This window comes from Phyllostomus discolor, chromosome 6 (genome assembly GCF_004126475.2).
Source record: "Phyllostomus discolor isolate MPI-MPIP mPhyDis1 chromosome 6, mPhyDis1.pri.v3, whole genome shotgun sequence".
Lineage (NCBI taxonomy): Eukaryota > Metazoa > Chordata > Mammalia > Chiroptera > Phyllostomidae > Phyllostomus > Phyllostomus discolor.
The window spans coordinates 48621715-48635594 of NC_040908.2; positions in this window are offsets into that span (position 1 = coordinate 48621715).

Here is a 13880-nt window from a genome sequence, read left to right on the forward strand (position 1 = left end):
CTCCCACGCCCACTTGCCGCTGCACTTGCAGCATAACCAGGAATGTATAGAAGCAGGCTAGGGAAAGAAAAGCCCTGGAGACTGCCCTATCCTTGGTCCAGAGAAGTGGGGTTTAGCTTTTACTACCCGCCCGGTTTAGTTCTTGGGGCGGGCAGGGGAGGAAGTGAGGAAAAGAGTGGAGATAGGGAATATATAAAATAGAGTCATTTTAACTAAGCTGCTAAAATTAATATTACGAAGGTTGAGGCATAAGAAAAGAGTTCATTCTTATTCTACCCTGGGAACTTAAAGTTTTTTAAATGTTGCAGTCCTGCCTCAGTGTCTGGACATATATCTGGACTCCAGGTAACCCTCTAATTACCTCGTGAAGGACTCGCATATATATTCACCGGGCATCCATTATCCAGACTGCTGGGTGTGACCAGACCTCCTGACATCCATCTTCTGGACCACCTGGCATCTGTCAGTCTGGCTGCGTGATGCCTGTCTGTCCTGGACCAATTCTAAGGTGAAGAATGCAGGACTGATAATTCTCAAGAGTATATTTTTTTTACTATAAGAACTTTTGACTTTTCTTCTTTGGAATGCTTCTGGGATTTTGCCTAGCTGTGTTCCCGTTTTGCAAACTCCAAGACCTTTGAATAAACCTGCATAATTTATTTCTAGCAAATCCTCCAGGCTCTTTTTGAGTTCGTTTGACGAGATATTTGTGGAAACTAGACTACCGGGCAAGCTAGCTTATACAACTTTACAAGCCTTATATTGCCCTCCAGCCACCACCCTGCCAAGGGGGAAAAAACTAGCCAGGTCTGGAAGTCAAGCTAGGGCTTCTGTTCGTAGTTCTGGGCTGGTGAGGGGCAGCTTCACTGGTCAGGAGGGTGGTCTGCTGCCCTTGACATCTCTTTGGAAATATTGGCCTTCGCAGGGCAGTTCTTAAGCTGGCCTGTCCCCCATACCCCTATGTGCCTGCTGTCTTCTTACGGAGAAATCCTGCACTAGGAACCCCTTTTCCTGATAGCCATCTGGGTCTGGTTATGCTTTGGTGTAAACATTTGGCAAGTATATGCTTTTTAAACCAGAAGAGAGGAGTCTTTGCTTCACTTCTCACTTATTTGGAATGCTGAAACACTACAATGTCACCCCCAAGAGTAATTAAAAAGTTAAGTCACTATATCATAGAGAATATCAGAGAGGAGTAGGATTTTTTGTGCCCAGTCACATCTTTTACATCCATAGCACATCAGAGGTGAAAGTGCTTGATGTGGCACACACATATTTTTAGAATAATGCTGCTAATGGATTATGGCAGAGTTAAACTGGGCATGATTTTTTAAGGGAGGGGATTGTAGGTGGATTTTGAAAGAACTGCCTTTTCAGGCACTAGTGCAATTATCTTGAGACATGTATGTATGGTAATATTCAAGTTTCCCTTTGTGTTGCTTGTTTAGAAAAAGAAGCCAAAGAGAAAGTGTCAAGTGTGTAGACAAGGATTGAGTTCACCATTTACTAGCTGATAACCTTGGGTGCATTACATGTTATTACTGTTGCTTCTGCTCATCTACAAGGTGGAGATGATAAACATCTGCCTAGTCAGGCCAAGATGGGATTTAAATATCAAGAGTTTTGGAAACCGTTAAGTACTCCAAAGATCTTTAATTTTTATATACATTATTAATTAGTGTGTGCTGTCCTACACAGCAGCCACGTGTGACTACTGAGCACCTGACATGTGGCTAGCCCAAATGAGATGTGCTGTACGTGTAAAATACACGCAGGATTTCAAAGATGTAGCACCAAAACAATGTAAAAATCGCGCCAATGATTTTATGTGAATTACATATTGAAATGATAATATTCTGGAGATAGTGGGTTAAAACTATATGTTATTAAAATGAATTTTGCCAGGTAGTTTTTATCTTTTTTAAGTATAGATACTAGAGAATTTTAGAGTGTACATGTGATGCATGTTTGTGGCTCACGTGTGTCTGTTGTGTGGCGATGGCCCGTGCCTTGTCTCCTGTCCATCCAGACTAGAATGTTTCAGAGTCCCCAAGGGCCTGTTTATATGAAATTAGTAATGGCACAGGACTGCTTTAAAGAAGAAATGGCACTGAGTAAAAGATCAATAATAATACTACGTTATACATTATAGTTCTCTTTTATGTATTTACGTCTCATTTGATCATTCTAACAACAGTATGAGAATGACAGAGATTTCTAACTACATGTTACAAGTGAGGAAACTAAAGCTCTGAAATCAAAGTAATTAGCCAAGGATCACGCAGAGAATAGTTGTGGCTGATTATGGGTATGAGTAGTCACTGTAATGAGGAGGAATAAAGATGTTGCCCTCCAGACCAGAGGTTAGACTTGTGCTAACCTCTATACAGCCTCGTAAGTGTTTGATGCCCACTTGTGCTGGTCTTCAGCAGCTGCTCCCGTGATGCTCACGAGGTTAGTAAAGTGAGAAGTCCCTAAGAATCTGAAAGTGAAAGTCTTGTTCTCTGTCTTCGCTACTTTGTCCCCATGGCTCCAGGAAGGCCATCTTTCCATGGGAGTACGAGAGCAGGTAAGAGGGACAGTGGAAAAAACACTTTCCTTCCAAATCCACTTGTTTTTGGAGCAGGGACTTCAACAGGTTATGTGGCCTTGGTTCATGAAAACACAACCACATCTGTTTCTACTCACTGCTGTATTTCCAGGGCTAACCTCAATATGGGGCATGTGATAGGAGGTCCACAAATAATTTTGAGAGTGCTCATAAACTATGAAGCACTGTACCACAGCTAAGAGAGGTAGTAAATGCCCCACCGTGAACTAAAGAAGACAGCTAGCAGACTCTGTAGCAGAGACGATTTGCAGGCCAGACTGGGAGAGAAAGATGTTCGAAGACAAGAGAATTGAAAATTAAACTGGGGAAGCAGGAGTTGGACAAGTGGCTAGGGAACCTCAAATGGATCTAGCCCTACTCTGTCCTGCATGGGGAAGTTGCCAGTACCTGTGTGACCTCAGTGCTGTGCTTTAGGATAATTAATCTGGCAGGTTTATTATAGCAAGACAAATGGGAGAGAAGTGCCTGGAATAGGGAGACATTTAGAAAGCTGGGGCAATGGTCCAAGAAAGAAAGAAATAAGGAAGTAATAAGGGACAGGGAAGAGCAGAAGTCATGAGGAGGGAGCCAAGTGGAGAGTCACATTGACCTCTTGCTTTGTTGATCTGAGATGAGGACAGAGAGAGGCAGGGGTTGGCTTTCCCACAGTGAAAGAGGAGTAAGGGGCTGCCTTACTAAAAAGGGTGGAGTGGGTTTCTGGGGCTGGTAGTTATAAGGTAAGGGAAGGACTCTCCCAGACCTGCAGGACTGCCAGGGGTAACCGAGAAAGGGCACGGGGGCCCCAGAGTCTAGAAGGAGATATAGATCACTGACTGGAAATAGTCTGCCCCTCAAGTCTCCTCTGCCTTGAGCCAAAGTGGCTCTGAAAGGTGAGCAGCCTTAGGCCAGTAAACCCAGAAAATCAGGTTGGTTCATTTCCTCTTCCTGAGTGTGTGCCTGTTTGTGCATTTATTGATATATGCATGTTTTGGCTTGTGTCAATTTACATGTATTTATATATTTGAACTTGTCTTTGTATGTTTCTAAGTAACTAAATGTGTGCACAGGTATGTAGTGGAAACTATGTCTTTGTACATTTTTCTGTACTAGTGTATGTACAGAATTAGAGTTAGAATTTCAATTCTGGGCACTTCCGAGCAGATGCACAGATGTATAAATGTCACTTTGCAGCATTGTGCCAGAGCTTGCTGGCATTAGCTCCCATTTGTCCACATCTTTTTAACTTCCGTTCGGTGATATCACGTTGGTAGCTGTAAACTGCTGTGGTGGGAGTATTTACAACACAGAGATCATCAGCTGCTACAGAATCAGCTTGCTAACTGTTTTTGCAGAAAGCTGCCTGGTGAACACGCACCAGCACACACTGGATAGATGTTGCTCGGAAGGTCTGAGGTTGGTGTCTATCTGTGTAAAGTATAGCATGGAAGTGGGTACCCGTGTAGCAAGCCCAGTTTTTTACAGACTACGAGCTCAGGCTGCAAAATGCAATGATTTTCTTACAACTACACTGAATTTCTGTCTCAGTCCCCCATTCCTGATCTAATAGGCCACTTATAGGTGAATGCAGTCTTTTCAGGGTTCCACTTCAATCGAACACATCCTCTTCTTGGCCCCCAGGTTTGTGCCTGAGGGCTAGGGTTAAGCAGTGTTGCAGCAGTGGGGAGGCCCAGCTACAGGCAATTGCAGTTTTCCCATCAGGGCCTTGGCTTGTCTGCTTCCAGTCTCCTGACATCTCTTGAGAGTCCCTAGGCCCTATAAAACCTCCAGTGGCTCAGTCCACACTGCCGTTTGAGGGACCTAATGGCAGTATCAGGGATGGGGGAGTTGCAGTTACGTTTCCTTCTTGCAGCTCCTGGACTTACCTTCTAGGCTGTTATCTCCCGGAACCTGAAGAAAAGGAGGAGCATCACCTTAGCTAACTGTATAACACCCTATGAGATAAACTCTACACCAATTTTATAAAGGCCAGAACTCCCAGGGGTCAGGGGCCTCAGAGAAGGCCAAGCTGGGGTTTGAACCCAGTTCTCTCTGACTGAAGCCTTTCCACTCTTCTGGAACACACAGAGTCTCTGGGGATTATGAGCACTTAGCACATGCTTTTGGTCATGAGGGGCTAGGCCACTGGTGTTCAAATAATCATAGAATTCCCAATGCTACCACCTGTCACCTTTGCCAACACTGCGGTTTGGCAGGAAACCTAGAACTGTGTGTGAAGGGAGGGCGGTGAGGCCGAGCCTCCTCTGGGAAGTCTGTGACATACAAAGACAGCGGGCTACATTTCACAAACTTCCACTGCCAAGCATGTCCCATCCTACACCACAGTTTGTTCTCTGGAGCCTAGCTGGAGCCCCATACAGACAACTTGAGCAACCAATATTCTACGTCTCAGGAGACAGAGACAAAGGACTCAGGGTAGAGTAGGTTATGCAGACAAGACCTGAAGTCAGCTGCTTCCAGAACAGGCCTCATCTGGAAGTGGTCCCGAGAAGTCCCCCGTCGGTGGGGGGTGGGGGGTGGGAGCTGGGGTGGAGGTGGGGTGCAGATGAGGGGACAGAGGTATAGAGGGGGAATCTCATCTCTCTCAGACTCCTGTCTTGCCCATTAGCAAATGTGGGGAACCCAGACCCCCCCTTATAAAAAATTCTATTCTTTTTTTTTAAATAAGCAATTATAGTTTTTATTGAGACAACTATAGATTCACATGCAGTTGTAAGAAGTGCTGCAAACAAATCCCATTTCCCCCAATATTACAACTCAGATATCAACCCAGACACAGTCCGTCAGTCTTTCCAGTTTCCCCCCATTTCACCTGTTCCTGTTTTCACGTGTGTGTGTGTGTGTATGTGAGTTTAGTCCTGTACAGGTTGATCATGTGTGCAGGTTCGGCATCCACCACCTCAGTCATGACACACAGCAGTCCCTACCCACACAGACCCTCAGCTGCCCTGGTTTCCCCACACTCCCTCCCCCTCCCCACCTGATCCCTGGCAACCACTAAGTTGTTCTCCAATCACAAAATTTTGTCAGTTCAAGAATGTGATGTAAATGGAAACATATAGCATGCATCCTTTTTTTCAGCAGCATAATTCCTTGGAGTTTCATCAAAGTTGTGGCATGTCTCAATAGTTACTTTTCATTGCTGAGTAGTATTCCATGGTGTGACTATAGTGTATTTTTTCTAGTAAAATATTTCACACTACAAAAATCTATGTAATGTATATAAAGGTTATAATATTGCGACTCCTTCTTTCCAAATCCTGAAGACTCACAGAAAAACCTGAGAAATAAGAAGAAACTCGGGCCCTGGCTAGGTTGCTCAGTTGGTTGGAGTGTCCTCCCATGCACCCAAAGGTTTTGGGTTTGATCTGTGGTTGGGGCACATATGGAAAGCAACTGAAAGATGTTTCTCTCTCTTTTTCTCTCCCTACCTCCCTTCCTCCCTCCCTCCCTCCTCCCCCCTTCCTGTCTCTCTAAAATCAATAACCATATCCTGGGTGAGGATTTAAAAAAAGAGGAAACTCCATGGCACCTACCTTCAAGTCCTTGCAGATCAGTGTCCTTTCACAGCCCTGGAGGGACTGTCTGCTGGAAAAGGGGCTGATGAGAATCCAGCATTCTGGCCCTGAGGGGCGGGAACATTAGGAAGGAAAGAAGAGGTAAATCGTGCCCTAGACCAGACAAGTACCTGCCTAAACTAGGGCCTCTCTTTATGTTCAGACCTCTGGTGGGAGAGACTGGAGCAGATGGCTGCTACTAGGGGCTGGGCAGGGACCCCTCTCAGGGCAAGTCACTACCTGTGCCAGCAGCAGCTGCAACCCAGGGAAGGGACAATACAAGGGCAGTTCCAGAATCACACCGGTCTCTGCCAGGAGGGCTCCTGGACGTGGTGGGGTTTCAGGACAGACACCTCTGGGGATTTCTCTCCTGGAGCTGAACTGCCTAGGATCCCCTTAGCAAGCACTAAATATCTGCCTTTAGGCATATGGTAAGCAGCCTAAGCATTGGACTGGGTCAGGGCCTCTGGGAGAGGTCATACTGAAAGAAGGGACAGTCCCTGGAACCTGGGGAAGGGAGGGGAGTAAGGAAAGCAGAAGCTGGAAAATTTTCTCCCGGGGAAGGCAGCTGTCCCCACTGGCTCTGCCACTTTCTACCAAGTATCAAAAAGACTCCCCTATCTCCCGAGCTACCTCCTCCCAGAATCCTGAGGGTTTGCAGCCCAACTTATCTGTTCCAGTGGCCTCAGCTGCATCTTTGTGTGAGAGAGAGTGCACCTGCTCCCACTGAACCTCTCTCAGGACCCCCCTGAGGATGGGCCCCTCACTGGAACCCGGGAGTGGGGAGGGGGAGAGGGGCTGGGAGCAGCACCCAGTGCACCAGCTTCTGAGCATCTCCAGGTGCCTTGCCCAGGGTTCAGCCAGGCTGGGGGTGGGCACACATGGGTCTCACTGGCTGGGCGGCAAGGTGCTAACTCCTGGAGAGTTCAGTAAGAAGCCCAGAAGTCATGAGGAGGCAGTAAATGAGCACAATGAGGACAGGACTCTGGGTGCAAACGGGAAGTCAGAGAAGACAGGGGTTAGAATGGGCTGGAGCACTCAGGTAGGCTTCCTGGAGGAGGGGTGTCAAATGGGTCTTGAAAGACTGGTGGGATCTGGATGGGCAGAGAGAAGAGGAAGGAAGAGCCCTGTGAGTGAGGCCAGAGTTAGGGGAGGAGGGTGTGTGCATGGCAGGGGGCCAGATGAACAGGGTTCTTTAGGGTTCTGGAGCCATAACTCAGAGTGTCTTGTGTGGAGGTGGGGGCAGGGGCACCTTGGGGCAAGCAGCTTTCCTTTCATTCTCTCCCTGCTCAGGAGACCTGGCCAGTGTGACCTGCAGGGCAGGAGATGGAACAGAAGGGAGAGGAAGGGCTGGCCAGGAGCTTAATGAGTTAAAGCAGCCCCCCCGGAGGGTGCCCCATAGGTCTAAGGCCTCCTTGGCTCCTCAGCACCCGTCGCTGCTGTTTCAATCCCCTCTAGGAATAGCAAGACCCGCAAATCTGGTTCACTCTGACTGAGGGAGTTCCTGGGACATAGGAGCTTCAGCTGTAAAAATGTGATGAGATGGTCACCATATGGAAGACTCACTTCTGGAGAAGGGCCCTGGTGCACATATGAGGGAGTCACTGAAACAATCTGTGACAAATAATATGACCCAGTGTTTTCAGGAGAAGAGATGGTCAGTTTTCAGTGCTGTGAAATTGTCTTCCGATAATTAGGAGAGCAGGATTTATAGTGATGGCAATGACCCAACAAAGTGCTGCCTACAGGTCGCTGTAGCAGTTCTCCACAGGGTGTTTCCGCAGGATATGGCAGTCAGCACTTCAGAACAAAGGGATCCTTGGAGACACTGAGTCCTCCACAGTCCACCCTGTCCCGCCCTAACCTGGGAAGTCCCACTGCCCATCCGCACACTCAGGCTCACAAAAGCCTCAAAAGGGAGCAGCCTGTTTCCTCCTGTGGACTGGCACAATGAGCAAGGCTATTTGCACAGAGGGAGTCTGCTTCTCAAGGGATATTAAGTCCCCAGTAGACCTCCCCACCAACCCGCTCCCCTCCCCCCACCCAGCACACACACTGCAAATTCTCTCTGAAATCCAGTTTGGAAAACTTTGGAAGAGAATGTAGATCTATAGATCTACAGGATCATCTACCTTATTGTCCTAGAGACTCTCTACTAACTCAATAATCCCCTGGGCAGATTTAAGGATAACCCAGCTGGAAGTGCAATTTCTATTTTTGTTCAATTTCTCTCTTTTCTTTCTTTTTTTAAGATTTTATTTATTTATTTTTTTAGAGAGGGAAGGGAGGGAGATAGAGAGAGAGAGACAGAGAAACTTCAATGTGTGGTTGCTGGGGGTTATGGCCTGCAACCCAGGCATGTACCTTGGCTGGGAATCGAACCTGGGACACTTTGGTTCCCAGCCCACATTCAATCCACTGAGCTATGCCAGCTAGGGCTTCTTTCTTTATTTCTTTGATAATCCACTTGTTTTTAAGGGCTGGACTTCCCAACTTTCCAAGATACCTCACCCTAAGGCCTCAGGTCTGGGCTTTGTTTCCCTCTGGGCTGGAACCACCAGCGGCCATGGACCCAGGTCATCTCTGCTGGAGGCCCACACGGTGGGGAGGATGGGGCTGGCAGTCCCCCCTCCTTCCTCCTTTCCTGGAGCAGCCAGAATCCTCCCCCAGATTCTGAGTCAGCAAGACCTTGGCCTGCTCAGCCTTTTCTGGCCTCAAAGGAGGAACAACAAGGTAGCTTTCAGCTCTCCAGACCCAGAGCAGGTGCCAGACCAGGCCAGGGGTCATGGCTCAGAGCATCCTGCCTCTCTATGAGGGGTGGAATATATCAAAGGAGGCCTCTGGAGTGGTTGAGCAGATGGATTTTTTGCAGTCATGAGCACTCCAGCTGGGTCAGGGGGGAAGAAAGGCAGGAGAGGCATGCTGTGCCCAGACCCGCCCTGACCTCTGCAGTACCCGGAATGGGGCAGTTGCGACACGAATGTAGCCACAGGTTGCAGGACCAGGCCAGAGTGGCAGTGGGGGAACTTCCTGGAAGAGGCAGGATTTGAGGATGGCTTGGAGAGTGGGAAATACTCTAGGCCCAAACTGGGAAGAAGCTCAGGCCCTGGCAGGACTGCGAAGGGGTATGTTAGGCATGAAAAGTGAGAGTAAGGGAAGACACCCACTCTGGGAAGCTGGGTCTCGTGCTTTCTTGTGGTCCAGGTACTGCCCCACTCTCTACCTTCAAGCCTCACTGGAAAAAAGTCATATAAACCAGCACCCACTGAGGATCCCACTTGGCTGAGGAAAAGCCACTTACTGTCCCCCAGAACCCTAATATCTCAGATATGAATGTGTGATGGCAGTCAGCTGGGGCAGCTGCCTCTACTCTGAGAACAATCCACTGAAAATGTCTGGAAATGGGGTGTCGAGGGCATGACAATATTAAGTATAGAGCCCTGGCAGATAGTGTAAGCAAGGATCGATTGTAATGTTCCAGTTACGGATGTTTCCTCTTCCCACCCTTCAGAACCGCCTTGCCCCCAAACTGGGAGATGTGCACCTTAGGAGAAACCCTGAAGGAGAGCCAGGGTTGACCTGGAGGACTTTCCTTCTCATGGTGGCATTTCAGACACTGTAACAGGTATGTTTGGATGAGGGGCCTTCCTCATACCCTTGTTATCACACCACACCTCTTGGGTAAATGCCCACTCAAGGCCAGTCCTGTTTGCTGAGCTATCTCTGCTCTCTCCAGAGAGTGAGTGGGGTGGGGACCACCATCAGAGGGGTTTGCTGGTACGGTCTGTCCCATGTGGCCAGGCATGTGTGGTTCAGTGGCCAGCTGAGGCCTAAGCAAAGGGGACAGAGGAGCCTTTCCTAAGACAAGTGGGAAGAAGGTATCAGCCATGGCTGACCGAGCGGTGACCCACAGCCCAACACAGAGCCAATTAGCAGCCACCACAGTGATGGTGGGCTTGCTGCAGCTTCCACAGGAAGCCCCACGTGCAACCAGCGTGTCAGGCCAAGTTAGCACCAGGAGGGCTGAGTGGAGTCCAGCTGGAGGCTTCCTGGGTTGGGGAACGTGGGTGATAACGTTTCCCCTTGGGCTCTGGGGCACTGAGCCAAGTGAGACATGTGAGCATGCATGCTTTTGCTGCAAGCTTGTGTGAGTGTGTACGTGTGTGGGGGGTATGTGTTCATGCACACGATCATTGTTTAGGACTCGTGTCATATACATGTGCATGCCTGCTCATGTTCATTCAGCATGTTTAGTGCATACTTTGCATCTACTTCATGCGCACTCTGTGTGTGCTAAGGATTCTGGGACCAAACAGGCCAGAGTCCCTGCCCTTGTGGGGCTTACATTCTAGTGGGAGAGAGAAAAGAGAAATAAATACATAGTGGACACACAATGGAAAGTGCTCTGAGGAAAGGTAAAATAGGAAATGGGATGGGGTTGCTATTTTATAATATGATCAGGGAGGGCCCCTCTGAGGAGGTGACCTTGACCTAAACCATGAGAAGGCAGCCTGTTGAACATCCGGAGCAGGAGGGCTATAGACTGAGGGTAAGGACTGGAGCCAGAGGGAGAGCAACTGGAATTCTACTATGCTGCTCGTGTGTGTTGTGTCGATAGGAGGAAAAGGGAGATGCAGCTGAAGGGACATTGACGATATGGACAGCAGGACAGCCCTCAGTAAGAACCCACAAGCCCAGTTCAGTTCTGAGGGACAGCACTGACCCCTCCCCAGATCCAACCCCACAGTCCAGCACACAGTGCCCTCCCCAGCTAGTGCAGGGCAGGGGGCCATCGCCAGGTCGGCACTCTCAGCACCACCAGTCCAGCTGTGTCCACATCGCAGCCATCAATAAGAGAAGCCACTGGGAGAGAGAATAGAACTCTGGCAGCCAGGCTTGACCATGGAAATAGTGTCTGAAACTGGCTCTGATGCTGTGTGCTAGTGGCCAGAGGAAAGGCTGCCTGTGGATGCTCTGATGTGTGAGACCTGCTGGCAGATGCTGTGATGGGACTGCTGAGAGGCCAGCAGGGACACTGGAGACCCAGGACTAGACTCCCTCCGGATTTTCCTTTGGGAGGCCTGGCATGGTACAGCAACCAGGGCAGGGCCTTGGGACAGCTGGGGCCCTCGACTGCCCTCACTGCACTGCCCATCTTGTCTCCACCAGAGGGGCAGGCTGCAGAACCCAGTAAAAGTGCTGAAAGCCAGCTTCACACTTGGCCTTCCATCTCCCAGACCATACAGCCCTGGGACAGAGAGCCTTGCCGGCTCAGGAGGAGAAGCTGAGCTGACTGGCCTCAGGAGGCCTCCAGGAGAAACTGGGTGGATGAGAGGGATGAATGGAAAAAAACTGTTGTCACAGGTCAAAACACTCCAGGCTTCCTTCGAGTAGGGAAGGTTGATTTAGGTGTTTCGAGATGATGTCAGGTATGATGCCCATGTCTGTGTGTGTCAGGGAACCTGTGTCTGTGGTTCTGCTTGTGCATGCGTGCATTTGGCATGTAGGTCACTCGGGGAGCTCTCCATTGTTCACGTGCCTGTGGATGAGCCGGGTGCCTCTGTGCCTGCGTGCATCTGCCTGCGGCCCCTCTGTGGCCCTGCACCTGCGTGCTGTGTGGGGCCTCTCTGTGTAAGTGCCTTTCTGGGTATAAGTGCACAGAGAGCCTGAGGTTGGCCGCCTGTCAGCCTCGAAGCCTGTAACACCCCGTTCCAGAGTCTGACCCTGAGGCTCTCCAGGGAGAAGCTGCCTGTTCCGCTCTCATCAAGGCTGCAGATGGAATGGAGTTATTAGGGAGACGGCACTGCTCTCGATTTGCACTTAGCTCTGCTTTCTCCTCGCTAGCCACCCACACACCCGCCCCTGAGGCTGTACATGAGCCAGACTGGCTGGGAACCAGTCTCATGCTGCATCTGGCCTCTTACTGATCTCTGGCTGTGGTTTCAGAGTCTCATTGCTGTGGCTGCTCACCCTGAAGGGGCACAGAAGGTGGTGGTGAGGAAAGGCACAGAGGCTGGCTGGGACAGGCAGTGTGAGGGGGGCAGGCAGCTCATCTGGTGTATTGGGCTCAGAGGCTTCAGCTAAAGGAGGAAATTAAGAAATAATCTAGTCCCCTTCCCCAATTTATCCACTCTAGAGGCCATAGCTGCAACTCTGTGTGCGAGACAGAGTGCCTGCTCCATCTAACCTGACTCTCTCAGGACCCCTCTGAGGATGGGCCCCTCACTGGAACCCGGGAGTGGGGAGGGGGAGAGAGGGGCTGGGAGCAGCACCTAGTGCACCAGCTTCTGAGCATCTCCAGGTGCCTCGCCCAGGGTTCAGCCAGGCTGGGGGTGGGCACACATGGGTCTCACTGACTGGCTGGGCGGCAAGGTGCTAACTCCTGGAGAGTTCAGTAAGAAGCCCAGAAGTCATGAGGAGGCAGTAAATGAGCACAATGAGGACAGGACTCTGGGTGCAAACGGGAAGTCAGAGAAGACAGGGGTTAGAATGGGCTGGAGCACTCAGGTAGGCTTCCTGGAGGAGGGGTGTCAAATGGGTCTTGAAAGACTGGTGGGATCTGGATGGGCAGAGAGAAGAGGCAGGAAGAGCCCTGTGAGTGAGGCCAGGGTTAGGGGAGGAGGGTGTGTGCATGGCAGGGGGCCAGATGAACAGGGTTCTTTAGGGTTCTGGAGCCATAACGCAGAGTGTCTTGCACAAGGGTAGAGCTGGGAAAACTCCAGGGAGTTGCCCTTGGCTGGAGAGGGGCTGGAAAGGAGGGGAGAAAGAAGGGCAGGCTGAGCAGGGCCGACCACACATGCAGACCCCCCTATGCTAATGTCTCTGCAGCTCTAGCTGATGGGAGGAAGTGGGGGTGGGTGCTCAGGGCCCTGTTGACTCCATGCTCTCCTGTGCTCTTCTTTCCTGCAGGGCAGTGGTCCCACCCTGGCTGCCCTGTGGAAACCCTGTGCAAACAGGGAGCTGTCCTGTGCAAACCGGGTGCTTGAAACACTGTTGCTGTCTCAGCCCCAGCCCAGAGAGTCTAATTCCATTAGTCTGAGGTCATTACAACCTGCATCCAGGGTTGGACAGCGAGTGGGGAGTCCATGCTGCCGGCAGTGGGACAGGTGGGGCCCACACTTTAGGTCTGCATCTGTTGAGCCCTGGGGACCTTTCCTGGGACAGTTGGACCCTTGAGTTGGCAAGAGGCAGAAACTCAGTGGTGCCTTGTAGAAATCAAGGCTGGGGTAGGAAGGGCCTGAACTGGGATTTGAGCAGCCTCAGCCACACCCCACTCACACATCCCCAGTTTCACACCCTCTCCTCACCCCTTCATCCCCTGTCCCCCAGCACAGTCCTCTCAGGCCTAGCAGCTTAGCTGAAGACAATGCTGAGGCAATTAATGGAGCCCTTGGAGGACTGGTCACTAGACAGCTCTTTAACTCAGCCACCTGAGTTGGGGCCCTGGACATGTGAACCCTACTCACACCTCAGCCCAGGACCTCTGCTGTCATCCACACGTTGGGCTCACAAGTTGACATCTTAGTGACTAAGTGCCACATACGCAACTTCATACAAGCTCGTCCATCTCTCTCTGGCTCTCTTTCTAGTTCTGGGAAAGAAAATCAATTTGACCAGTTGGGGTCAAGGACCCAACCCCTGAAGGGGTGGAGGGTGGTCTGGCAGAAATATGGCTGCAGCGGTCAGTCTTGTAGACGAGATGGTTCTTGTGTGCC